The sequence below is a fragment of the Monodelphis domestica genome, chromosome 3, assembly GCF_027887165.1.
Source record: "Monodelphis domestica isolate mMonDom1 chromosome 3, mMonDom1.pri, whole genome shotgun sequence".
Lineage (NCBI taxonomy): Eukaryota > Metazoa > Chordata > Mammalia > Didelphimorphia > Didelphidae > Monodelphis > Monodelphis domestica.
The window spans coordinates 47,590,293-47,616,033 of record NC_077229.1 but is presented as its reverse complement, the minus strand read 5'-3'; the positions used below and the strand labels follow the sequence as shown (position 1 = coordinate 47,616,033).

General features: G+C 46.5%; 1 protein-coding gene across 12 annotated transcripts in view; it reads left to right on the top strand.

Moving 5' to 3' along the window:
• Window positions 1-25,741, top strand: part of PITPNM2 (phosphatidylinositol transfer protein membrane associated 2) — a 280,414-nt gene that overhangs the window by 16,840 nt on the left and 237,833 nt on the right. The window contains exon 1 of one of the 12 annotated variants that reach the window (XM_056821842.1): window positions 20,142-21,472. The exons of 10 other annotated variants lie outside the window; for them this stretch is intronic. The gene's annotated coding sequence lies outside the window, so the exon portion shown is untranslated. Of the gene's footprint in view, window positions 1-20,141; window positions 21,473-25,741 lie in introns of those variants that run through there. One more of the 12 variants, XM_056821845.1, reaches the window with a different exon arrangement.

Below are 25,741 nucleotides of genomic sequence, written 5' to 3'. Positions count from 1 at the left end.
GATCAAGACCTATTTCCCTATTATTGATAACAAAACCCTCACCTTCTGTCTTAGAAGCAATACTATGTGTTGGTTCCAAGGCAGAAGAGTGGGAAGAACTAGGCAATGGAGGTGAAGTGACTTGCCCAGGGTCACACAGTTAATTTATGTTTGAATCCAGACCCTCCTCTCTCTAGGTCTGTTTCTCAATCCACTGAGCCCCCATTTTATAATGATTAAAAATCCTTTGGGGGGGCAGCTGAGTGGTTCAGTGGATCGAGCGTCAGGCCTAGAGTTGGAAGAACCTGGGTTCAAATCTGGCCTGAGATACTTCCTATCAGTGTGACCCTGGGCAAGTCACTTCATCCCCATTGCCTAGCCCTGACTACTCTTCTGCCTTTGGGAACAATTCTCAGTATTGATTCTGAGATGGAGGAAAGGGTTAAAAAAGAATCCTTTCCTTATTTTTAGCTTGCTTGCTAAAGGTGGGGATGGAGCTAAAGCCTGAGGAGGATTGATTGTGTGGGCTGGGAAGAGATGCCCACATTAGTTGCTTTTATGTAACTGATTTTTATTTATTCCCAATATAATTTATAAAAAGAAGAAAAAGGGGTTCTTTACTTAGAGCCCATGAATTTGCCTTTGACTGGGGCCAGGTAGAGAGGCTTGAATTAGAAGAAGGCCTCTCTTTTAAAAATAGAAAAATATTTAAATAAAAAATATTTAAAAATTTTAAATTTTAGAAAACAATGTTTAAAAAAATAAAGGAAGAAGAAAAAAGTTGAGCGGAACCAATCGTCACTAATCAGTAGAGCCTGGCAGGAGGTGCCACATTCCACCCTCATAGGCACCCACCTCTCCGGAGAGGGAGGAGATGCTTCTTCTCCACACTTGTCCGGGGCCAAGCTTAGTCATGGTGAAGGCTGAGACGTGCGTTTTATTTGTGATGTTGGTACAGGAAAACGGAGGCATCTGGGTGGCGAAGTGGATAGATGTGCTGGGCCTGAAGTCACCAAGATTCATCCTTCTGAGTTTGGGTCTGACCTCAGACGAGTCACGGCACCCTCTTTGCCTCAGTTTCCTCATCTGTAAAATGAGCTGGAGAAGGAAATGGCAAACCTAGCTGTGTGACCCTGGACAAGTCACTTCACCCTGTTTGCCACCGCTTCTTCATCCATAGAATGAGCTGGAGAAGGAAATGGCAAACCAGTCCAGGATCTTTACCAAGAAAACCCCCAATGGATGTAGACTCCAAGTGATCACCCTGGTGCCATTATCAATAATAGGGAAATAGGTCTTGATCAAGTGGAATTGTGTGTTGGCTATGGGGGGAGGGGGAGAACATGAATCATGTAACCATGGAAAAATATTCTGAATTAATTAATTAAATGAAATTTTTGATTAAAAAAGAAAGAAAACCTCCAATGGGACCATGAAGAGTTGACCATGACTAGACCATAACAAAATGGGGAAACGTGCTGTAGGGTGAGAAGGGAATTCTTTTCTCCATCCTAGACTCTGGGAGGCGGGGAGTTGAGCCCCAGGGCAGCATGGACCAGACATTCATGTTTTAGAGTATTTGCCATTTGGGGGTGCCCCTTGTTACTGACCTAATATCTGGCTGCCTGGCCTGAACCCAGCAGCTTGTGTTGCCTGGAACGTGCTATGGGTGTATGTGCGGCTGGTTGGTTTGGGGGGTTCGGGGTGTTTCGCCTTCAGAAGAGAAGGTTGGGGTGATGATGAGAGAGCTGCCTTTCACGATTTAGAGGATGGTCTTCTGGGGAGGGTCTAGACTTGTTTCACTTGAGCCATAGGCGCAAGGGGCTGAGAAGGGAGTTTAGGCTGGATATTGGGGGACCTTTCTTCCCTTCTAGAGGGATCGGAGCTCCTTGTCCCAGGAATCCAGAGGCCTTATGTGAGTACCACAGAATACCCATTTCTTACAAAATAACTGTGGAATATTAGACTGATGCAAAATAGCATTAGATTATAAAGCATGCTTTGTAATAAAATCAATCATGTCAAAACCAAAAAAACCCCCAAAACCCCCCAAAACAAAAAAAAACCCCAATGATCTGTTGGTGGGGATGCGTCTTTGGTCAGCTGTGTGTCCCGTACCCGTTGGGCAGTCCGAGGATCCATGTTTCTATCTGCATAAAATAAAATACATGCACAAACCAAGAAAACCTAAATATTGAAATGCAGGGATCCACATAGTAAAAAAGCCCAAGCGAGATTCACAGAGCCCCGGACTCGAGGGCTGCAGAGAGTCTCGTTATGGGGAGTGAGTGAGTGAGTGTGTTTTGTATATTATTAACATCACTTTCCTGGGCGCCCAGCGAGTGGTGAGTCAGCTCCCCTCCAGGTTCCCTCATCAGAGCTAGAATCCTGCAGGGGAGCTGGGGAGTTTCAGGAGGCAGAGGTTTTATTTTTAGGCCCTGTATCTTCTGTGATGCTATCACTATGGAGATGCAGAAACCGTGGTCTAGGGAGCTTTTGTACTCTTCTCTCCACATGGAGCAAACTGGGAGTTCCTATTTCTCTCCTGGAATGCAGGTTCCCTAGAACGCCCTGGTCCTGCTGGCTACTTACCTCCCCCTCCTGCAGGTTGACAAGATATAGGTTTTGTTTTTTCTTTAAAATAGGCAAAAAAGGGGGGACAGCTGGGTGGCTCAGTGGATGGAGAGCCAGCCCCAGAGATGGGAGGTTCAATCTGGCCTCAGACACTTCCCAGCTGTGTGACCCTGGGCAAGTCACTTGACCCCTATTGCTTAGCCCTTCCTGCTCTTTTGCCTTGGAACCAATACAGTTTTGATTCTAAGATGGAAGGCAAGGGCCTAAAAATAAATAAATAAACAAGCAAACAAATAGATAAATAAACAAACAAATCCATAGATAGATAGATAGATGGTTTGAAGGATGGATAGCTGGATGGATGATGGATGGATGGATAGATAAGTAGACATAGAGACAGACAGAAAGACAGATAGATGGATGGTTGGAAGGATGGATGATGGATGGATGGATGGATAGATGAGTAGACATAGAGACAGACAGAAAGACAGATAGATGGATGGTTGGAAGGATGGATGATGGATGGATGGATAGATAAGTAGACATAGAGACAGACAGAAAGACAGATGGATGGTTGGAAGGATGGATAGATGAATGGATGATGGATGGATGGATGGATAAGTAGACATAGAGACAGACAGAAAGACAAATAGATAGATGGAGGGACAGATAGCTAGATGGAAGGATGGATGGATAGATAGATAGATGGATGGGTGGATGGACAGATATATAGATGGATGGATAGATAGATGGATGGGTGGGTAGATGGATGGGTGGATAGATAAGTATACATAGAGACAGATAGAAAGACAGATAGCTAGATGAAGGGACAGATAGCTAGATGGAAGGATGGATAAATAGATAGATAGATAGACAGATAGATGGATGGGTGGATGGATAGAGGGACAGAGAGATAGACAGATTGATAGATAAATGGATGAATGAATGAATAGATAAATAAATAAAATAGGTGAAGGAAAAGGAACTACCAGAAGATGATGCATTTTTTAGTTAAAAGAGCAGAAATAAAGGATAGCTAGATGGTACAGTAGATAGAACACCAGGCCCAGAATTGGAAGAACCTGGGTTCAAATGTGACCTTAGATATTTCCTAGCTGTATGGTCCTGGGTAAGTCACGTAACCCTGTTTGTCTAGCCCTTGCTTGCCCTTCTGCTCTGCCAGTTGTTAGTAAGACAGAAAAGTAAAGGCTTTAAAAGGGGGGGGGGCAGAGACAACAATGTAAGAGGTCACAATCCCCCTAATCCCTCTGCAAACTTCAGCATGCTCCTTGTGGCCTTATGTGACTGAAGGTTGGAGCTGGTGCGAGAGCTTTGGAATGGAGAGATGCTCATTGGCCCCAGTCCGTCTTTGGGACTGATTCCAGGGAGAGAAAAGAAAAAGACTGTCTTGTAGTTCTATGGGAGAAGCCGGCTTCTCAGCATGGCCCTCCTTTCCAGCTTACCTCCCTGGAGACTTTGGGGAATTTCCCTTTGGGTGACTTCAGGGCTTATCTTGGCTAACCCAAGATCTCCTATCTAAAGAGCTCATTCACCCTGCTATCATCTGGACTATTCTAATCTGCACAACGTCTCCAGTTTCAATTTGATTGCTTAGTCAAATGAGTTTAATCACTATCGGAAAGGAAAGGACAAAAACAATCAGCATCCTCCAATCTCTGCTGCTTGTGCCAATTGGACCGGAGGCCAGTCGGGCTTCTTCCCTGAGCCTCAGTTTCCTTCTCTGCCAAATGGAGATGAAACCCCCCTCAAGGCTTAACTCTCCTGTGGAAGTTTCAGAGCTTCAGTGAAATTCCAGCTAGAATAGTGATTCGTCCTTTCAGATGGATGGCGATGAGGCCAGCTGTGCCATCGGGTTGTTGCTCACTTCTCCGAGGAGCCGAGGATTATGGGGCCCTCGTTGACTTGGATTTGGAGGGGGGACATGTAGATTTGAAGCTAGAGAGAAAACTTTGCTCCTGGCCATGAGCTGAGAGGTGTGGAGGGGAGAAATCATCCATGTATAAAGGTGAAGAATGACAGCATCCTGTTCTTTTTTAACCCCCTCCAGCTACCCTGAGGACTAAGCCACTTTATCCACAGATCTAGAGGAGGGATGTCAGAGCTGTGAGAAAGGAGAGAGCTGGGTGACCTCAGTGCCTAGAGGGCTGAACGTGGACGCAAGAAGGCTTGAGTTTGAATCCTGGCTCAGACACTTACTGCTAGTTGTGGGACTCTGGGCAAGTCACTTGGCTGCCCTCTCAGCCTCTTGTATACCCATGTATAAAATGGGGATAATTAAGGGCCAGCTGGGTAGCTCAGTGGATGGAGAGCCAGGCCTAGAGACATGAGATCCTGGGTTCCAATCTGGCTTCAGACACTTCCCAGCTGTGTGACCCTGGGCAAGTCACTTAACCCCCATTGCCTAACCCTTACCACTCTTCTGCCTTGGAACCGATACATAGTATTGATTCTAAGATGGAAGGTAACAGTTTAAAGAAATAAAAAGAAATATATATATATATATATATATACTTAATATATTAAAAATTAATAATAATATATATAAAATAAATAAAAATTTAAAAATAGTTCAAATCTGGCCTCAATACATAGTATTGATTCTGAGGCAGAAGGTAGGGGTTAAAAAAGAAAGAAAGCTAAATAAATAAATAAAGTGGGGATAATAATAACATTTCCCTACAAGGTTGTTATAAGGATCAAATGAAGTAACGTATATAAAACATCCTGCAAGCCTTAAAAGTACCGAGCAGCTGTGAGAGCCCATTTGAGCTTGTGGGACAAAACCCAATCAGGACAGTTGTGTGATTGACTCCATCTTTGTTTGGCAGCCCGGAGTGAAGGCAATGAATGGTGGCTGAGCAGGATCCAAGGCTGAGCAGGATCAGTGGTGGGATAAGGGGAATAGGGACTCAAGAAAGGAGGAGGAGGATGTAGGCTTGAATTAGATCATGAAGTTTTCATTTTGTTTTTTTATTATATTGATTTAAAAAAATATTTTTCCATTTTTCCATGATTCATTTTCTTTCCGTCCCCTCTTTTCTCCCCCCTCCTGGAACTAATAAGTCCTTCCACTGGGTTATCACTTATACCTATTTCCATATTTTAAATTTTCATTTATTTATTTATTTTAATGTATTTTTTTTATGAGTTCACCAAGTTCTGAGCGACTTAACCTCTCAGTGCCCCAAACAACTCTTCTAAGACTATAAGTTGCTGAGAAGATGCTATCAGGTATTGGTAGAAGGAGTTTCCTCACCTGGGAGTTCTTTTTGCCAGTGACATCACTGGTCCAGTCCCAGGCATTTCCATAGCACCTGAAGGTTTGCAAATGGCTTTACATACATTATCTCTTTATAGAAGTCATTTTGAGTATCATTTGATTCTCAAAACAGCCCTGTGGGATGGGGGCTATTTTTAAAACCTTCTTGTGGGCCAAGGAATTGGTGGAACTGGGAGAGCAGGAACGAGTGCTGCCACCACCCTGACGACAGCGAGCAAAGAGAGTGGGCAGACCTGGAGCTCAGTTGTTCACTTGGTCCCCTGCAGATTGTTCTGGGACCCAGCTGGGGGATATTCAGACAAGAAGAGTCGAAAAGCAGTTTTTTGGAGTTTCTTCTGAAATATATATATTTTTTAAATCTCATCTTTCTGAGCTGCTTTTAAGTGAGATATTGAGATATGATGATCATAAAAGCACTGTTTGTTCAAACCTGCAGGCTCTCTGGGATCCATTGAGCCCATTATAGAATAGCAGCCTGGACCATCTCCATTGTACAGATCAGGAAACTGAGGTTGAGTGATTTGTAGGAGGTCAAACAGGCTAAGAAGTAGCTGAAGCAAAATTCGAATTCAAGTCTTCCTGATTCCAAGTAACACTCTAATGATTGTTCTCATCCTTCTTTTTCCTTTTTTATGGATTCTTGTAGAAGATTTGTCAAGGCAGCTTAACTCCCCTACCCCCTCCTTCCCACTGTTTCCAGCTTTTTTTTTTTTTAATGACTCAAAGGTTCCAAATTGAAGAGAGGAAGTTGCATGGAGTTTGGGATCCTCTCACTTGAACTTGCTCCTTGTCATCATGTCTTGGTTCATTTAGGTCATTTAGTCCAGCCTTCACATGTTCATTTTACAGACAAGATGTTTGTGGGTTTTGAGAAAAAGAAGGGATTTGCCTAAATAGTATGAGCTATCAACGACTCGGTTGGATTGAGTACTGAACTTCTTGACTTCATGTCTATTACTACTGTTATTGCAGAGGAGAATGGGAAGTCCAAAGGGGAACAGTCACTTGGATGGGGCCAGCTAACTTAGTTAATTAATTGTGGTGCTAAGACTAGAAAGCTTTTTACTTTCAGTTCAGATCTCATATTGTCCTGGCATACTGTCTCTCTTCCAATCCAATGCAAAAAGGATTATTAAGCACCTACCATGTATGTTCTGATCACTGGGGAAATGGAGACAAAAGGAAAAAATATTCCTGCTCTCATGGAGTTTATATTCTGCTCATCTTTTTTTTCCTCATCTTTTCTCTCTTCCTCTTCTTTTATATTTTCTTTCCTCTACCCTCAGAGGATAGAGCTCCAGGCCTGGAATTGGAAGGAACTGGATTCAAATCTGCCCTCAGATACTTCCTAGCTTGTGTTGACCCTGGACAAGTCACTTAACCCCATTGCCTAGCCCTTACTGCTCTTCTGTTTTAGGATTGATACTAAGATAGAAGGGAAGGGTCTTTAGAAAAAGAATGAGAGTTGGATGGACCACTCTCCAGACTCCTTTCTAGTTTTAGCTTCCATGATTGATAAGTGTTGGAGGCACTGACTGTGCCTGTCTCAGAGAGAGGTTGACATCACCTGGTCAGTCCCCTGACCTCTGAGCTTTGGACAGTTGACACTTGCCCCTCTTCTGTTCCCCCATTGGGTGGACTTCTTAGTTGGTGCTGAATTGCCCGAGTTTGAAAAATGTGTGTCTGTGTCTCTCGCATGTGGGCCTTTTTGAGTCTGATGGCTCAGTTTGCCCTTTTAAAGCTGTCATTTTCTCCCAAGTTGATGGAAATAGAAATAATACCTTCCAAAAGAGCAGATGCCAGTTACCAGCTTTGTCTGTGGAGCAGCTGGGAAGGCAGCCATGTGTTTGGGCAGGTGCCTACGCCTTCTTTGGAGGGAAAGCAGGTGGGGGCATTGAAGTCAGGTGTGTGTAAGGGGAACAAAGTGGGGGACACAAGTGAAATCAGGTGGGGGGCATTGAAATTAGGTGTGTATAAGGGGAAACAAATAAGGGGGAGCAAATGAAATCAGGTGGGGGCACTGAAATCAGGTGTGGGTAAAGGGAACAAATTGGGGACCCAAGTGAAATCAGGTGTGTATAAGGGAAAACAAATAAGGGGGAGCAAATGAAATCAGGTGTGGGTAAGGGGAACAAATAGGGGGCACAAGTGAAATCAGGTGGGGAGCATTGAAATCAGGTGTATATAAGGGGAAACAAATAAGGGGGACCCAAGTGAAATCAGGTGGGGGCACTGAAATCAGGTGTGGGTAAGGGGAACAAATTGGGGACCCAAGTGAAATCAGGTGTGTATAAGGGAAAACAAATAAGGGGGAGCAAATGAAATCAGGTGTGGGTAAGGGGAACAAAGGGGGGACCCAAGTGAAATCAGGTAGGGGCACTGAAATCAGGTGTGGGTAAGGGGAACAAATTGGGGACCCAAGTGAAATCAGGTGGGGGCACTGAAATCAGGTGTGGGTATGGGGAACAAATGGGGGACCCAAGTGAAATCAGGTGTGTATAAGGGGAAACAAATAAGGGGGAGCAAATGAAATCAGGTTGGGGCACTGAAATCAGGTGTGGGTAAGGGGAACAAATTGGGGACCCAAGTGAAATCAGGTGTGTATAAGGGAAAACAAATAAGGGGGAGCAAATGAAATCAGGTGTGGGTAAGGGGAACAAAGGGGGGACCCAAGTGAAATCAGGTAGGGGCACTGAAATCAGGTGTGGGTAAGGGGAACAAATAGGGGGCACAAGTGAAATCAGGTGGGGAGCATTGAAATCAGGTGTATATAAGGGGAAACAAATAAGGGGGACCCAAGTGAAATCAGGTGGGGGCACTGAAATCAGGTGTGGGTAAAGGGAACAAATTGGGGACCCAAGTGAAATCAGGTGTGTATAAGGGAAAACAAATAAGGGGGAGCAAATGAAATCAGGTGTGGGTAAGGGGAACAAAGGGGGGACCCAAGTGAAATCAGGTAGGGGCACTGAAATCAGGTGTGGGTAAGGGGAACAAATTGGGGACACAAGTGAAATCAGGTGGGGCATTGGAATCAGGTGTGTGTAAGTGGAAACAAATAAGGGGGGCAAATGAAATCAGGTGAGTGAATAAAGAAGACAAATGAAGTGTGGGCAAATGAAATTAGGTGGGTGGCACAAATTAAAATCAGGTAGGAGGAACACGAATTGAAATCTGGTGGGGGTGGATTACAAATTAATATTAGTTGTTAGGGGAAAGAACTCTCTCAAATATGCCTCACTTCTTTGGGGTAAGATAGCTCTTGGCTGGTTGTGTTTGGGGACCATTGTAGGCATTTTGAGAGCAAACTCATGGCTTTTTGAGGATGATTAGTCTTTGTGGAAACATCAGATCAGGCCACCTTTCTAGAGTCCTGGATTCTTCCTTATATTGTCTTGTTGGGGATCATAAAATGGATCTTCCTTAGAGATTGGTGCAGGGGTGTGTCAAACTGGAGGGCAGAACAGCTTTTCTTACGAGATCATAGAAGACATCTAGTTCAGCCCCCTCAGAGGAGGAAACTGAGGCTCCTAAATTGAATAATTTACCCAGATTGCCACAGCAAGCCAGCCTGGGGGATGAGCTGAAGAAGATGCTGATTTCGAGTCCCTGGGGTGGTTCAGTTATTTGTGTCTGATCTTCCCGACCAGAGAGGGAGAGAGACAGAGAGAGGATGTGCGTTCAGGACTTTTGTCCTTGGCTGTGGAGAGAAGACTGAACCATGAAGCATGGGTCCTCCTCCTCTGCTCCTGATCCTCCCTTGCAGACCACCCCCACCTGAGTGCTGTAATTAGAAACAGGACAGTTGGGGGACACAAGGGAGTCTTTATTTTTGGATCATCTTGTCTCAGGTCCAGCAGAGCTTTGCTAGGAGTAGCCAGACTATCCCACAGCTCACAGGAGAAAGGATTAAAAAGAAAAAATAAGAAGAAAAGAAAAAGATCTGGCTGGGGACTATTCCTAGCTGTGTGATCCTGGGCAAGTCACTTAACCCCCATTGCCTAGTCCTTACTGTTCTTCTGACTTAGAATTGATATTAAGACAGAAGATAAGTTTTTTTTTTTTTAAAGAGGTTTCCCCCATTATGGACTGCGGGGGTGGGGGGTGACACCCTCCTCCTCTCCTTTGACTGGATTTCAGCAGTAGTTCTTAGTCTCCTGCCCATGGTCTCCTCAGAACCTGGGTTTTTGTGTGTGTGTGTGTGTCTAGCCCAGTGCTCTGCTGCGTCCTGGGTGGTAGGATGGGGTGGGGGAGATACCAAGCTGAGCAAATGCAGCCTCCTCCCCTCCTGGAGCTTGGGGGCTGTAGAGAGAGACGGCGACCTTCCGGGATGGCCCTTCTAGCCCTGGACATTGCAGGCACTTCTTATAGGATCTTTTTTTCATTCCCCCACAATGGACAACTCCATCCTTCTTGGTCTTGCTCCATAGGCTGGGAAGAGTTTCTGGGACCAAAAGCTCCGCCTTCTTGTGACCACGTGGGTCTCACACCTCGAGGTGGGGCCGCTTGCATTTATTCTCACACCTACGTGCCCTCTCTTTGGATAGACTCCAAGCTCCCGGAAGGCAAAGATTATCTGGGGTCTTTGGGTCCCTAATTGCTGGCCCAGTGCTTGGCCCCCAGTAGGTGCCTGATGTGTAGACAGAATTCACTCCCCGAGGCTTGTCTTATCCTCCATCCCTCCCACACACGTGGTCACGTGCCTTCACGCTGGGTGAATGGGATGCTGGGTAAGAAGAGGTGGGTCAGACAAGCCTTGGGGAGTGAATTCTACCACAGTAATAAATACTGATTGATAATCTCCTTTGAACCTCCCAGCCTCGCTGAGAGGTAGATGCTGTGCTCATTATTCCTTTTTTTCCCCTCTTCCTAAACCCTTACCTTCAGACTCAGAATTAACACTTGTGTATTGGTTCCTACACAGAAGAGTAGACCCGCTCCGCAATGGGGGTCAAGTGACTTGCCCAGGGTCACACAGTTAGGAAGTGTCAGAGTGCAGATTTGAACCCAGGACCTGGCTCTCAATTGTAAAAATAAGGTGGCCCAGAGATGTAGGCCACTTAAAAAATGTTTTTTTGAGTTGGGGACCCTGTGCCCTGGGGGGACCGACAGGTTTTGGCTCAGCAAATCAGCTGCCCCTTATGATCATTATTCCTACTTGACATTTGAGGAGATTGAGGCTGAGAAAGAATAAGTGATGTAGGGGCAGCTTTCCCTCCATTTGGTCTGTTTGAAGACCACCAAAGAGAAGGAACCCAGCCCATTCTGCCTTTGGACAGTTACCTTTTTCTTGTGCCTTGGCCATCAGGGGGGTCCTGCTCCCCCCTCCCCCCAACTACCTCTTGGCTGACTTTCTGTGAGCCTCAGCTTTCTGCTCTACAAAAGGGGGGAATCAAAGTAAATGATCCCTAAGATCCCATCCTACCCCAGACCTATGACCGTGGAAATGAACCTCCAATGGGTTAGGGGTTCTTCGTCTCCCTGCCAAAGAGAGGGGCCTTCAGGAAGGATTCCAACTGTCTGCACCCTTCGTCTCTGGACAGCATCTCATGCTAGGCATCCCTCCTGGATTCTCGGAGTGTTGGGTTCCAGGATGGAAAGCCAGGCCGCGGTTTTCCACCTCAAAACACCAGGGCTCGGGAAGTGCTTTTCAGGGAAATCATCATGTGAATTAAACAAACACGCCACACCGTACACCGCGTGAGAGTTTTTCCCACAATAAAAACTGAGCAGTAACTGAATGTTCTTGCACCAGAGACTCAGCTGAGAAGGGGGGCCCGGAGGGAGCGGGGAAGCAGCCCCATGCTCGTCTTGTCTGCCATTTCTGGGGCCACTTAGGTGGGGAGGGGGTGCAAAGACACCCAGACTTTCCAACTCCTGTGGGGGGACCCTTCACCCTCCTCGCCCAGGGCCCAGATGTTTAAGCCATTTAAAAAGGGGTTCTTAGCGTTGGGGATGCTGTGCCCCAGTTTTGGCTCAGCAAATCACCCAATCCACCAAGCATTTCTCAATTGCCCCCTGTGTGCCAGACAAAAATGAAGCCTTTCCCCTCCCTTGGGTGCCATGTCGTCCTTTTACTCAATAAACTCCAGGGATTCTTTGTGACTTGTAAAATGGACTATAGGGGCAACTGGGCAGCTCTTCTGCCTTAGAACCAACACACAGTATTAATTCTAAGGCAGAAGGTAGGAGTTTTAAAATAAATAAAATGGACTTTTAAGGGCTGTCCACGCTGGGCCCTTCCTCCCTTTCCACTCTTTTTAGATCATTCCCTGCTTCGTGAAGCCTACTATTTGCCCTCATTTCTTTAGTCTAAGCCCATTTTTTTATTTTTTGTTATAGCGACCCCCCCACGGGAGTCCTATATTATTTATCGGTGGGTAATAACCTGAGGTGGAGAGAGGAGGCTAAGGAAACGGAGAATAATAATGACTCAAAGGCAAAAGTAGAAACACATGGGGAGTAACGTGAAATAGGAGGAATGAGAGAATAGGTGGGGAGTACCAACTCCTTGATATTCCTAGAGAGGAGAGAGTCTGTTTTGGGGGCGACCGCGTCGCTGGAAAAAGGGGGGAGTCACAACTCCTTGGTGACCCCTATAGCAATAGGGGGCACTGGGGGCAACTGCGTCGCTAGGAAAGGGGGAGCCTCAACTCCTTGGTGCCTCCTATAGACAAGGGAGTCTGAGCATCAGTAGGAGGCACTGGGGGTGACAACGTCGCTAAAAAAGTGGGGAGTCACTATAGGTGACCCCTATAGCAATAGGGGGCACTGGGGGTGACCGCATCGCTAGGAAAGGGGGAGCCTCAACTCCTTGGTGCCTCCTATAGACAAGGGAGTCTGAGCATTAGTAGGAGGCACTGGGGGTGACAACGTCGCTAAAAAAGTGGGGAGTCACAACTCCTTGGTGACCCCTATAGCAATAGGGGGCACTGGGGGCGACTGTGTCGCTAGGAAAGGGGGAGCCTCAACTCCTTGGTGCCTCCTATAGACAAGGGAGTCTGAGCATCAGTGGGAGGCACTGGGGGTGACAACGTCGCTAAAAAAGGGGGGAGTCACTATAGGTGACCCCTATAGCAATAGGGGGCACTGGGGGTGACCGCATCGCTAGGAAAGGGGGAGCCTCAACTCCTTGGTGCCTCCTTATAGACAAGGGAGTCTGAGCATCAGTGGGAGGCACTGGGGGTGACAACGTCGCTAAAAAAGGGGGGAGTCACAACTCCTTGGTGACCCCTATAGCAATAGGGGGCACTGGGGGCGACTGTGTCGCTAGGAAAGGGGGAGCCTCAACTCCTTGGTGCCTCCTATAGACAAGGGAGTCTGAGCATCAGTAGGAGGCACTGGGGGTGACAACGTCGCTAAAAAAGTGGGGAGTCACTATAGGTGACCCCTATAGCAATAGGAAGCAACTGTGAAAGAGATCCAGTGAAGCAAGAGGGAAAGAGGAGAGGAGGGGAAGAGCGAGAGAGGAAGAGTACAAGTAAGGGAGCTTGTAAGAGAGAGTACGGCGCTAGTTCCCCAGTAGTTACTGAAGGCTTTAGGAATGCGGATCAACATGACATCGGCTTTAACATTGGTTGAATCGACACTGACGAGATCAAAGAGGTGGAAATTAATCCAATCCGCGCTTTGCCAATGAGTGTAGTCCGAGCCACGCAAGACTGTCCCTTTCCATACAGTGACCATCAAGAGGTCTGACCATGTGTCTGGTAATGCACTATCCATGCATCAGTCATACTTCCCAGATGCTAACATGCCTGGTATTTATTTATTTAAAAATTATTATTTTTTTTAAACCCTCACCTTCCATCTTGGAATCAACACTGTGTATCAGTTCCAAGGCAGAAGAGCCGTGAGGGTTAGGCCATGGGAGTTAAGTGACTTGCCCAGGGTCACACAGCTAGGAAGTGTCTGAGGTCAGATTGGAACCCAGGACCTCCCGCTTCTAGGCCTGGTTCTCAATCCACTGAGCTACCCAGCAGCCCCCTTATTTTTTATTTTTTGTTTAAAACTCTTCCTTTCTGTTTTAGAATCCATACTGTGTATTGGTTCCAAGGTAGAAGCGTGGTAAGGGCTGGGCAGTGGGGGTGAAGTGACTTGCCCAGGGTCACACAGCCTAGCTGCCCTGAAGTCTACTATGTGCTAACACTAGGGATAGAAAAAAGAGATAAAAGACAGCCCCTGCCCTCAGGGATGGCTCTGGCTGACGGGGACCCTCAAAGAGTAAATAGGGAGGGGGTGGCATTAAGAAGATCTGGGGAAGCTGTCCTGGAGACAGAAAGTGACTTTTTCATTGGGACTTAAAGGAGCTGGTGGCTCAGTAGGCAGAGCAGAGGAGAGAAGGCATTTCAGGCTGGCCCCACGGCCAGAAGTCTAGTCGACAGGAGCGTGGAGTGACCTGGCCTCATTCCCAGTTAATCTCTGGGGGCCCCCATTTCCTTGGGGATTGTGAGGCCTGCCCTGCTGCTGCTGGACTCTCTGGGAGCCCCGCTGAAGGCTTTGGAGCCCAGTGGCAGCCGAGCTCCTTATACGCCGGCCGAAGCCAGGCCGGCAGCCTAGACAACCTCGTACCCCAAAACCTTTGACCGACAGGTGCGAAGCAGGCGGTTGTTTGGCAGCCGCACAAGAGGTCAGTATCAGCCGCCTTGGCTGGGCTGGCGAGGAGGAGAGGTTTGGAGTGGGAGGTGGAGGCCTGAATTGTGAGTCTCTTAGCCAGAGATGGGGATCCCGGCATGGATGACCGCTTTGTATAAAGGTGTGGAGGTGGGAAGGAGGAGGGAGAAGATTTCATCTATCTTGCTAGTTGGCAGTAGAAAGGAGAATGCGTGAGGGCAGCTCGTTGGCTCAGTGGATTGAGAGTCAGGTCCAGAAATGGGAGGTCCTGGGTTCAAATGTGGCCTCAGACACTTCCCAGCTGTGTGACCCTGGGCAAGTCACTTAACCCCCATTGCCTAGCCCTGACCACTCTTCTGCCTTAGAACCCATACACAGTACTGAGTATAAGATGGAAGGTGAGGGTTTAAAGGGAAAAAAAGAAGGGAGAATGAATGGAGGCAAATAATATGAAATGGGGGGGGGGGCAGTTAAATGCTACAGTAGACAGAGAGCCAGGATGGGAGGTCCTGGGTTCAAATCTGGCCTCAGATACTTCCTACCTGTGGGACTGGGCAACCCAGTTGTCCAGCCTTACCCTTTTGTCTTAGCATTGTTCCAAAGACAGAAAATAAAGGTTAAAAATAAAAAAGGAAGAGGGGGCAGCTCGTTGGCTCAGTGGATTGAGAGTCAGGTCCAGAAATGGGAGGTCCTGGGTTCAAATGTGGCCTCAGACACTTCCCAGCTGTGTGACCCTGGGCAAGTCACTTGACCCCCATTGCCTAGCCCTTACCACTCTTCTGCCTTGGAGCCAATACACAGTATTGACTCCAAGACGGAAGGTAAGGGTTTAAATAAAAATAAATAAATAAATAAAAAAGGAAGAAAATAGGAAATTGGTCTGGAGAGGTAGCTAAGAGAGAAGCTTCTTTTTTTCCCCTGTATTCCCAAGGCATTTAATAAATGCTTATTGACTGAGTTGTTCTTCACATCACAGAATGGCACTGATGATGCATCGGGGATGGCGTAGCTTTTAACAACAGGGAAGAGGTGCAGAAGGACCTCCATAAGCAGTGCCATCGTCTGGGGTTGTTGTTTTGTAAAGGAAAAAGCCAAGTGTGGTTTGAGGTGCTCCCCTCGAAACGTTTCATCAGAGTGGTTCAAACGTGCCGATCCCCAGGACAGGCAGAGACCTGAGTGATTACTTTCCTTTTGACTCACCGGTGTCAGAAAGCTGACATAACTTTCCGAGCTGTGTTGGTGGGGCAGCTGATGTGGGCGTCCGCCATGGGTGGGAACGGATGCCTCCCACTAAGAAAGTGGCGATTTTAGAGAAAAAAAGCCAATTGGATTTTTTTTTCTTTGGGGTCCCCACTTTTAAAAAATTTGGAGGCAAAGGAACTGGGTTCAAATCCCAGCTCTCCTATTTACTACCTGTGCTAAATGTGAATGCAAGAAGGAGTCTGGGGGATGCCTGTGAAGTCAGGAATATTCCCAGGCTGCAGCACAAATGGCAGAGTCTTGGGGGGCTGCCTCGGATGCCACCTGTGTCACCTGGGCCAAATCACTTTACATCCGGTTTCCTCATCTGTGAAATGAAGAGAGTCTGTGGCCTCAGGTTCCAAAAGAAGGCAGATGTTTTCCTCTTCCTCTTCCTTTTCTTCCTTTCTTCCTTTTCTCCAAGGTGGGAGGGCAAAGAGACGAGGGATAGAATTGAAAAAAGAAAAGAATGAGAAGAGTGTCATTAAGGGATTTTTTCTTAACAGAAAAGAGAAAAAGGGAGGACTGTTAAGTGGGACAGCTTTGAAAGTTCCATTTTGACATCCAGAGAGAAAACTGATGAAGTTGGAGGGTGGTTTGAAGTATAATTTTTTCCCCTTTTTTTTCTTTTTTTGCAACAGGGAAACATGTTTTGCATGATTTCACTCGTATAATTGACGTGTATTCCTTCTCTTCTTCCTTTGTAGTGGTAGAGGGACAGAATTTAGAACTGAAAAATTTTGTTTAAAAGAATGCTAAAAAAAATAATAAAAAGTTCCAGGTTGGTCTTAGTATATCCTTCAAAAGAAAAGCCAGCTGTACTTAATAGTGGGAATGGAAGTTTCTTGTAAAATCCTCTTTTTTTCCCCCTGTCCTCCATACAGGCAAATGTATGTCTTATTTAGTGTCTGTTAAATTCAGAAACAAAATTAATTTTTAAAATGAGAGAGTTGAATTTGCCAAATTGGGAGGCCCCTTTCAGTTCTGAGTCTAGCCTCTGATACTTTCCGGCAGTGATATTAATGGGCAACTCAATGAACCTCCTGCCTAGGATGTCTCTCATTAGGCTTTGTCAGGGGGGAATGTCTCCCCAGTGAAGAAAATCACAGATCCTTGGTGTGTATTCCTGTAGCTTCATGCCTAGCTGTTTGGGACCATACGTTCATTTCACAGGAAATGGCTTTTTGCCTCTCTCTGTATCCAGTACTTAGCACAGTGCCTGGCAGGCACACAGTAGGTGCTTTATGAATGTTTATTCACTATCTAACGTTTCCAATGATACACCGTCTGCATTTTTCAAATTAAAGTGGCACGATGAATTTCCTTCCAGGGATTCCCCAGCATCCCCTTGAGATAATTAGAGACATCTTGAGTTGTCACCAAACCAGGGCTCTGGGGCTCATTGAGCTAAGAGATTCCTTGTAGAGCCCTTGAGCCTCCCAAAGAGGAAGTGCTTGATAAGAAGCAATAGCTGTCATCACTAATGATAAGAGCATGGGGTCACTGGACTATGGTTCCATGGCAGCGTTGACATGGCTCATGTCTTCATTTAAAAAAAGAAAAATTTAGGGGGCAGCTGGGTGGCTCAGTGGATTGAGAACCAGGCCTAGAGACGGGAGGTCCTGGGTTCAAATCCGGCCTCAGCCACTTCCTAGCTGTGTGATCCTGGGCAAGTCACTTGACCCCCATTGCCTAGCCCTTACCACTCTTCTGCCTTGGAGCCAATACACAGTACTGACTCCAAGACAGAAGGTAAGGGTTTTAATAAAAAAAAAAAAAAGAAAAATTTAAACCTGTACCTTCAGTCTTGGAATCAATACTACATATTGGTAAGGGCTGGGCAGTGGGGGTGAAGTGACTTGCCCAGGGTCACACAGCTAGGATGTGTCCAAGGCTAGATTTGAACCCAGGACCTCCAGCTCTTGCCCACGGCTCACTTTTGTGTGCCCCTAGGAAGATGGCTTGCCTTCTTTTCCAGGGCACAGAGAGAGAGCCGAGGGATAGATTTTTTGAGTGATGCTGGTCCCTGGAGCCAAGACTTGATGTTGGTGCTAAGTCACAGTGTTTCTAGAAGGGACATGTGTTTGACAGTCCTTACCGCATCCAGTAGCCAGATGGTCTAAACAACCAATCAGTGGTGCGGTATGTAAATATTTTCAATCATTACCATGGCGCCGCTGTGTTGACAGCAAAGTGGATGAAGTCTAACTTGGGGGATGTCGCCTGCTCTCAGCTGCTGGGACCCAGGCCGTGCCCGCCTGGCGCCCTGCGGGGGGAGGGAGGGCAAGCCCACCATGTCCCCTTCCCAGGATTGCTTCTTTGTCCTGCCCCTTCTCCCAGGTTCTTCTCCTCTGGGCCGTTGCCCCTCACGCAGAGGAGCCAGCCCTGGTGTCACGCTCTTCTTATCCCCTTTTATAGCTGGTTTATTCTGTTCTTTATTCTCTGGCCCAGAAAAGAAAGCCCGTGATTGACTTATGGATCTGGACTTCAGGACCGTCCCCTTTCTGGGATCTCTGCCCTCTTGGCATCCTCCTCCTTGGCAGCCTCTCAGCAGACGACTCCTTAAGATCTGTGTCTCTGCCCCGCCGGGGTCGTCTTCCGCCTCTCTGTATTTACTAGTGTTCTCTTCCCTTTGAACGACTTTGTCTTTATTTGGTATAAAAGTATATTTAGTGACCGTGTCCTCCCTCCCTCACGGAGCTCCAGTGGCTCCCGATTACTTCTAGGAACACAGAGAAGTTCTGTCTGACTCGCCACAGCCTGGCTCTTTCCCACTCTCTGGACTCTTTTCCCATCCATTCCCTTCCACCGACTCTGAGGTCCAGCTAGACTGTCCTAGTTTTGGTTCCTAGAATAAAATGCTTTATTTCCCATCTCCAGGCCTTTGCATGAGGTGGCCTGCCACTCCTGGAATGTTCTTTCCCTTCTCTGCCTGTCTTCCTTTGAGACAGCTCAACCTCCTTGTCTTCCAGGATGTTTTTTTGGTCATCCTCTCCATCCCTTCACCTCCATGAAAAATTGGCTTCCATTTCCTTTGTCTAGACCTTGTATGGACAAAGTTACTTAAACATGGTCTCTTCCATTAGAATGCATACTCCAAGAGCGAGGGTACAGTTACTGCCCTTCTATCCCTAGCATTTAGCATTGTGCCTGGCACATAGTGGGTATTTAATGAATAACGACTGAATGTTGGGGCAGCTAGGTGGAGAGGGTTCCAGACCTGGAGTTGGGAGGATCTGGGTTCAAATCTGGCCTCAGACACTTTCTAGCTGGGTGACCCTGGACAAGTCACTTAACCCCCATTGCCTAACCCTTACCACTCTTTTGCTTTGGAACCAACACTTGATATGCTAAGACAAAAGATATGGGTTAAAAAAAATGCAAGTTGAATGGCTAATATAGAAATAGGTTTAGCATGACTTCACATGCATAATCAATGTCATTTTGCTTGCCTTCTCAGGGGGTGAAGGAGGTCCAAGAAGGAGGAAGAGCATTTGAAACTCAAAATTTTAAAAAATGAATGTTAAAAAAACTTTTTTTAATGCCCTTGGGAAAGATTTAACAAACTAAATAAACATATTTTAAAGACACATGTTGATTGATTGAATTTATCAGTTGTTTATGGCAGCTTCTCCATCTGGATATCGCGCTAACGCCTCAGATTCCACATGCTCCAGACTGGGCTTGTGATCTTTCCCCCCAAACCTCTTCCACCTCCTCACTGTGTTATTTCTCGGAAGCAGCAGATTCACCGTGTCTCTTGTGCCTGAGACTGGCGTGTTAGATGCTCTGCTTCTCTCTCTCTCCTTGCCTCTCCAAGCTGTCACCACTTCCAGTGGATTGGGTCTCTGGATAGTATCTCACACTCCCCCTCCGCTGTTCCTCTCGCCCCTGTCCTAGAGCAGGCTTCCCGTCACCCAGTACCCTGCAACCCTTATCGTAGAGATAGCTGTGTCTTCCCATGTCAATTCTCTTCCCTTCCATACCATCCTGGGTCTTCCCATGTCAATTCTCTTCCCTTCCAGACCATCCTGGATGCCCCGACCTAACTCATCTTCCTTACAGCTCCTTCTAGGTTCACATCACCCCTCTGCCTGGAAATCCCAAGTGGTGAGTTAGGCTTTTTTTTTTAAACCCTCATTTTCCATCTTAGAATCAATATTAAATATTGGTTCCAAGGCAGAAGAGCAGTAAGGGATAGGCAATGGTCAAGTGACTTGCCCAGGGTCACACAGATAGGAAGTGTTGGCTCTGAATCTAGGCTTTCCCAATTCCCCTTTATGTTGTTTCTTAGCAGCCAGTAAGATTCCATGATATTCCTGTATCACAATGATTAGCCATCCCTAATCAATGAGCATCTATCTACTTGGTTTCTAGTTCTTTTGGGCTACAAAGACACTGCCATAAGTATTATGTCGCATACAGTACCCCTCAAACCCCCAGATCTTTTTAGAGAAACTCTCCTGGAAGTCGCTCTCATTTTTTTGTACCTTTGATTTTTTTTGAACCAGAGAATAGGACTTTCCATTTATCCCTTATGCAGTTGTCTCCTGTTCTGATGATCTGTTTGGATTCTGATCTCTGCGGACCTTTTTTCGCTTCGGGTTATCTGCGCCTGTGATCATCCTAGCCTTCTCTGGGGCTTTCCATTGGAATGGAAGCTCTTTGAGGGTACAGAATGGCTTTTTTTTTTTAATCTCCAGGGCTTCTACAGTGCCTGGAACATAGTAGGTGCTTAATAAATGCTAAATGATTATTTGATGGTTCTCATGGCACTGATAAAAGTCTCTTCTCTCTCTGGGAGACCTGTTTTCTACGGCGGTGGCCCTGACTTTGTAGCAGACCTTTGGGAGGAACTTGAGGACAGACAGGCTGTTCTGAACTTTTTGCAGAGAAAACTTTTACATTTTGTTAAAGTTTCTGTTACTGTTTCTCTGTCAAGCCTAATCGGGGAAAATTAATTTCTTGGTCAGTGTGAACTTATCCTTCAGGACTCTGGACTCAGATAGGACTTTGGTTTTCTTCTGGGATGCATGCACCCAAGAATAGGAGTTGGGTGGTGCTTTTCAGGGCCGTCTGCTCTATTTTGTAACTTCATCCCAACGTTTTAAGGAGAAAAAAATGAAAAGTAAAAATAGCCTAGCAGTTCTGGGAAACGATGCCGAGGAGAAGAACCCATGAGGACAGAATCAGAAATATAGGAAATGGCTTCATTCAGATTCCTCGGAATTCCTGGAGTCTACATCCCTTCTATGTTTGCCCTGGCTAGATGTCTGGGTGTAAAGGTAGTTTCCAGGTCCCAGATCATCTGGAATCATTTTGGGGAAGACCTTCCAACGCTCAGATCTTGTTATCTCTGCATGTCCGCCGCTGAGTCATAGGCCCCCAACCGAAAATAATTAGTGTTCCAGTTGGAGCCAAGAGCTGAAGTGGCTTGAGGAACAGTACTTAGATTCTCACCAGATCTGAGTTCAAATCTTGCCTCTGGCACTGTTTTTTTTTGGGGGGGGGTTATCAAGAAAAAGCAATTCTTTCCCCCACCAAGATGTGTTTAAAAACAAAAAGTGAAATCTCCCCCAAAACTTACCTTCTGGTTTTTGGGGATGTTTTTCTTTTTTTCTTTTCTTTTTTGCCCACAAGTAATAATAGACTTTCTCCTCATTACATAATCTGTTATTCTGTATACCAGACCTTGGTAACTTGTCAAAAGTTTTTAGAACCCAGCTGTGTCGACTCCCGGCAACAGAGGGCTGCTGCCTCTCCCTCATAGTAAGTATTAGTCACTCTGTACTTAGCTAAATTTAACTTTTTCTCATCCAAATGATATTTCTGTGGGGTTAGGTCTTTACATAACACTACCAACTGCCTTATGCTGAGAATTTCTCCTCTTTTTGCCAGATTCTGTCGGGCTGGAGGAGATGGTGTGTGTGTGTGTGTGTGTGTGTGTGTGTGTGTGTGTGCGCGTGTGGACTCTTCCACGCATGAGTGAATCGGTCCTTTGTCCTCTGCGTGGCCCTCTTTGCTCCTCATCCTTTTATCACTGCGTCCAGGGTGAGAAAAGCCACTTCCTTCGACCTCCTAATGGTCCTCACTAATGGACAGGGCTGGGCTTCCCTGCTCGCTCTGCAGCCTCTCAGCTTCCGTCTCTGAGGGTTATTCTTTCCTCCTTGCCTGCCCTCCTGGGCTTCTGAAAGGAAAGCGGAGGTTAAAAGCACAGAGGTTGGTGTGACTATGAAGAAATGAAAAGGAAGAAAGAACGACTAGAAGAGGAGAAAAGAGGGCCGAGTGAACCCCGCCACACGCCCAATGCAGTCCAGTGAGAGTCCACTCTTAAACTGGGAGGCCTCATTTGTCCTTCTTAGCTGACCCACAAAGCTCTCCTGGATGAGCCGTGAGCGCACATGCTTTCAGGGACCTCTCCTCGGGCAGCCACCTAGAAAGCAGAAAATGGAGCAGGCGGCGTGCACCAAAGGAAAGCGGCCCATTTCCGGTCAGAGGGTCTGATTGTGGCCAATCACCTCTGTATGCCTCACTTCCTTCTTCTGCAAAATGGGAAGACTCTATGGTCTTCCTCAGGAAGTCCCTTCAAGCTCTAAGTCAATGATTTATTCATAGGATTGTTGTCATGATTAAATTAGATGGATGGAAAGTACTTTGTGAACTTAAAAGGACTCTACTATTATTATTATTTGTGATGCAGTTTTCCACCCCCTTAGGCCACAATTTCTGCAAAAGAGGGAGGGGGAGGTTTCACTTCTTTGAAACTAAGCTTGGTCCTTTACTTGTTGTTTTTTTAAATTTTAAACTTTAGGGAGCAGCTAGGTGGGTCAGTGGATTGAGAGCCAAGCCCAGAGATGGGAGGTCCTGGGTTCAAATCTGGCCGCAGACACTTCCCAGCTGTGTGACCCTGGACAAGTCACTTGATCCCCATTGCCTAGCCCTTACCACTCTTCTGCCTTAGAACCAATGCACAATATTGATTCTAAGACAGAAGGTAAGGGTTATAAAACAAAACAAAACAAAAAATGTTTACCTTCTGTTTCAGTATCAGTTTTAAGACAAGAGCAGAAAGGGTTAAGCAATCAGGATCAAGTGATTTGCCCAGGGTCACACAGCTAGAAAGTACCTGATACCAGATTTGAACCCAGGACCTCCTGAGTGCAGTCCTGATGCTCTATCCACTGTTCTGTCTAGCTGCCTCTGGTTGTTTATTTTTCATATGACATTCTATTTCAATTGTCTGAGAATTGTTCTTTCCATTTACATTGTTCTTATAAGTGGGTTTGTTTTTATCTTGGTTCCCCTTACTTCAATTTGCATCATTTCCCGTGTCTTCTTTTGGGTGTCTGTAGTTATAGTCATCAGTTTTTGAGATTTTTCCTTACATACAGAATCATGTTTTTACGATTGAGTGTCATCCCCTGGTTGTTCATCCATCATTTCCATCGATCCTTTTGCTCTCATTTATGGTCATCATCTCCACTCTCTTAATTCTTTGCCATCTTTCCTTGGCCATCGCTTCAGTGTCTACTCTCCATGTCTTTTTCTCTACTCTCTACAAATGGGTCCATGTTGTGTCCATTCTCAAAAAATCCTCACTGGATCATTCTCTACCCAAATGCTATCAAGCCATTTCCTTTTTTTGTAGCTGAACAACACTTCTTCCCTGGAACCAATACATAGTGTTGATTCTAAGACGGAAAGTAAAGGGGGAGGGGGTGGAGTAAAGGAAATAAATATTTATTTAGTGCCTACTATGCACCAGGCACTGTGCTAAGTGCTAGGGATACAAGAAAGGCATAAGACAGTCTCCCAGTATTAAGAGGAAGACAACATGCAAAAAGCTATGGACAAACAGGCTTGATGCAGGATAAATAGGAAATAATCAATAAAGGGAAGACACTAGACTTTAAGGGTAGTCAGACAAGGGGAAGGAAGGAAGGAAGGAAGGAAGGAAGGAAGGAAGGAAGGAAGGAAGGAAGGAAGGAAGGAAGGAAGGAAGGAAGGAAGGAAGGAAGGAAGGAAGGAAGGAGGGAAGGAAGGAAGGAGGGAAGGAAGGAAGGAAGGAAAGGAGGAAGGAAGGAAGGAAGGAAGGAAGGAAGGAAGGAAGGAAGGAAGGAGGGAGGAAATGAAAGAAGGAAGGAAGGAAGGAAGGAAGGAAGGAAGGAAGGAAGGAAGGAAGGATCCTCCCTTACATCCCCTAAGAGGGCCTTTAGAAAATGTTAGCATTGGGAGTGGAGGATGAACAAAGTCTTATGTTTCTTGGGTCTAAGTAGCACTGATTGGCCTCCAAGGCCTTGTCTAGCATTGAGATTTTCCGAGACTCTCTGGGAATGACTTTGATGCTCACTCTGCCTCGGTTTCCTTCCCCAGGAAAACATAAGCTTCTCAAGGACAAGGAAGAATATTGGGGGGGGGGGGCTGTTCTCCAGCCTCTAGCACAGGGGCCTGGTTCATCAGAGGCTAGAATGGACCTTAGAAGTCACTGAGTCCAACATGGAGATGAGGAAGGCCGACAGTAAAGTGACTCACTTAGGACAGCCCTGAGATGGGACTTGAACTCAAGATTTTTCTGCCTCTCAGACCAGCCTTCTCCCCAGTGAACGAAGTACAGCTATGAATCAACGTTTATTGAATTGGGTTGAATCCAGGCCAAACAGGCTACCTCCCAGGCTGCTCGCCTGCCTTCTGATCGCCCCTTGGCTCTGAGTGACATCTGACCGTTTCCAGAAATGAAACCTGTTCTCAAAGGGCAAAGGTGATTGCCAAGAATGCTTTGAAAGCAATTCCTGAGGAGGAAAATTCCGAGAGTCCGTGTGGTTGCTCAGGGAGCCCGAGGGGCTGTGGAGGGGACCCTGCCATGGGCTCGTACATGGAGCACTCAGAGGGTCCCCACTTCTACCACGTGGCAGACTGGGGCGAGGAAAGCCAGTGATTTGGCCAAGATCCCACAGTAAGAGCGGTCAGGATTTGAACCCAGGAGTATCGGGTAGAAGGTGCAAAAGGGCAGATTGCAGTTGAATGTTCTCATCTTTTTGTGCTTATTCTTCTGTGGCATGTACTCTGTGGTGGCTGCTCTTGGTGTGTGACATTCCGTGGGTCTTTTCTCTGTCTGCCCCTGTGCCTAGAACATCCTCCCTCCTCCCCTCGGCTGCCTCCTGGCTTCCTTCTTTCTGCTCTGCTTTCTGCCAGAAGCCGACCCTTGCCCCAACCAGGACCTCCTCTTTGTATCGCCTCCACTTCGTCCTGTCTCTTATCTTGTGTGAAGTTAGTTGTCTGCGTGTTGTGTCCTCCAGTAGACTGTGAGCCTCTTAAGGGCTTTTGGGGGGGCATTTCTTTGTATCCTCAAAATTTAGCCCATAGTAGGTACCCAATAAATGTTTGTTATTCGGTTTGATATCAGGGAAAAATAACTTCTCCATGAGAGGAACGGGATGCTTTGAGACGTAGTGAGTTTCCCATTGCTGCTGAGATCTTTCATCCAACTGTGAGAAGACCCCCCCTCCATTTCCCCCCAAACCCTTACCTTCTGTCTTACAGTTGGTACTAAGTATCACTTCTAAAACAGAAGAGCAGTAAAGGCTAGGCATTTGGAGTTAAGTGACTTGTCTAGAGTCACCGAGCTAGGAGGAATCTGATGTCAAATTTGAACCCAGGACCTCCCATCCCCAGGCCTGGTTCACTATCCATGGAGCCCCCTTGATGCCCTTTTTGTTGAATATGATGGTGGACAAGGAGATTTGTTCAGTCCCGGGTTTTTGGTGTGTATGTTTTTTTTAAACTCTCACCTTCCCTCTTAGAATCAATACTGTGTTTTGGTTCCAAGGCAGAAAAATGGTAAGGGCTAGGCAGGGGGGTTAAGGGACTTGCCCAGGGTCACACAGCTAGGCAGTGTCTGAGGCCAAATTTGAACCCGTCTCTGGGCTTGGCTCTCCATCCACTGAGCCCCTCAGCTGCCCCCACCCCCCCTGGGTTTTTCTTGATGGTGTCTGAGGCCCCATTTAGCTCAGAGAACCCATGACTAGATTCTCTCTCTCC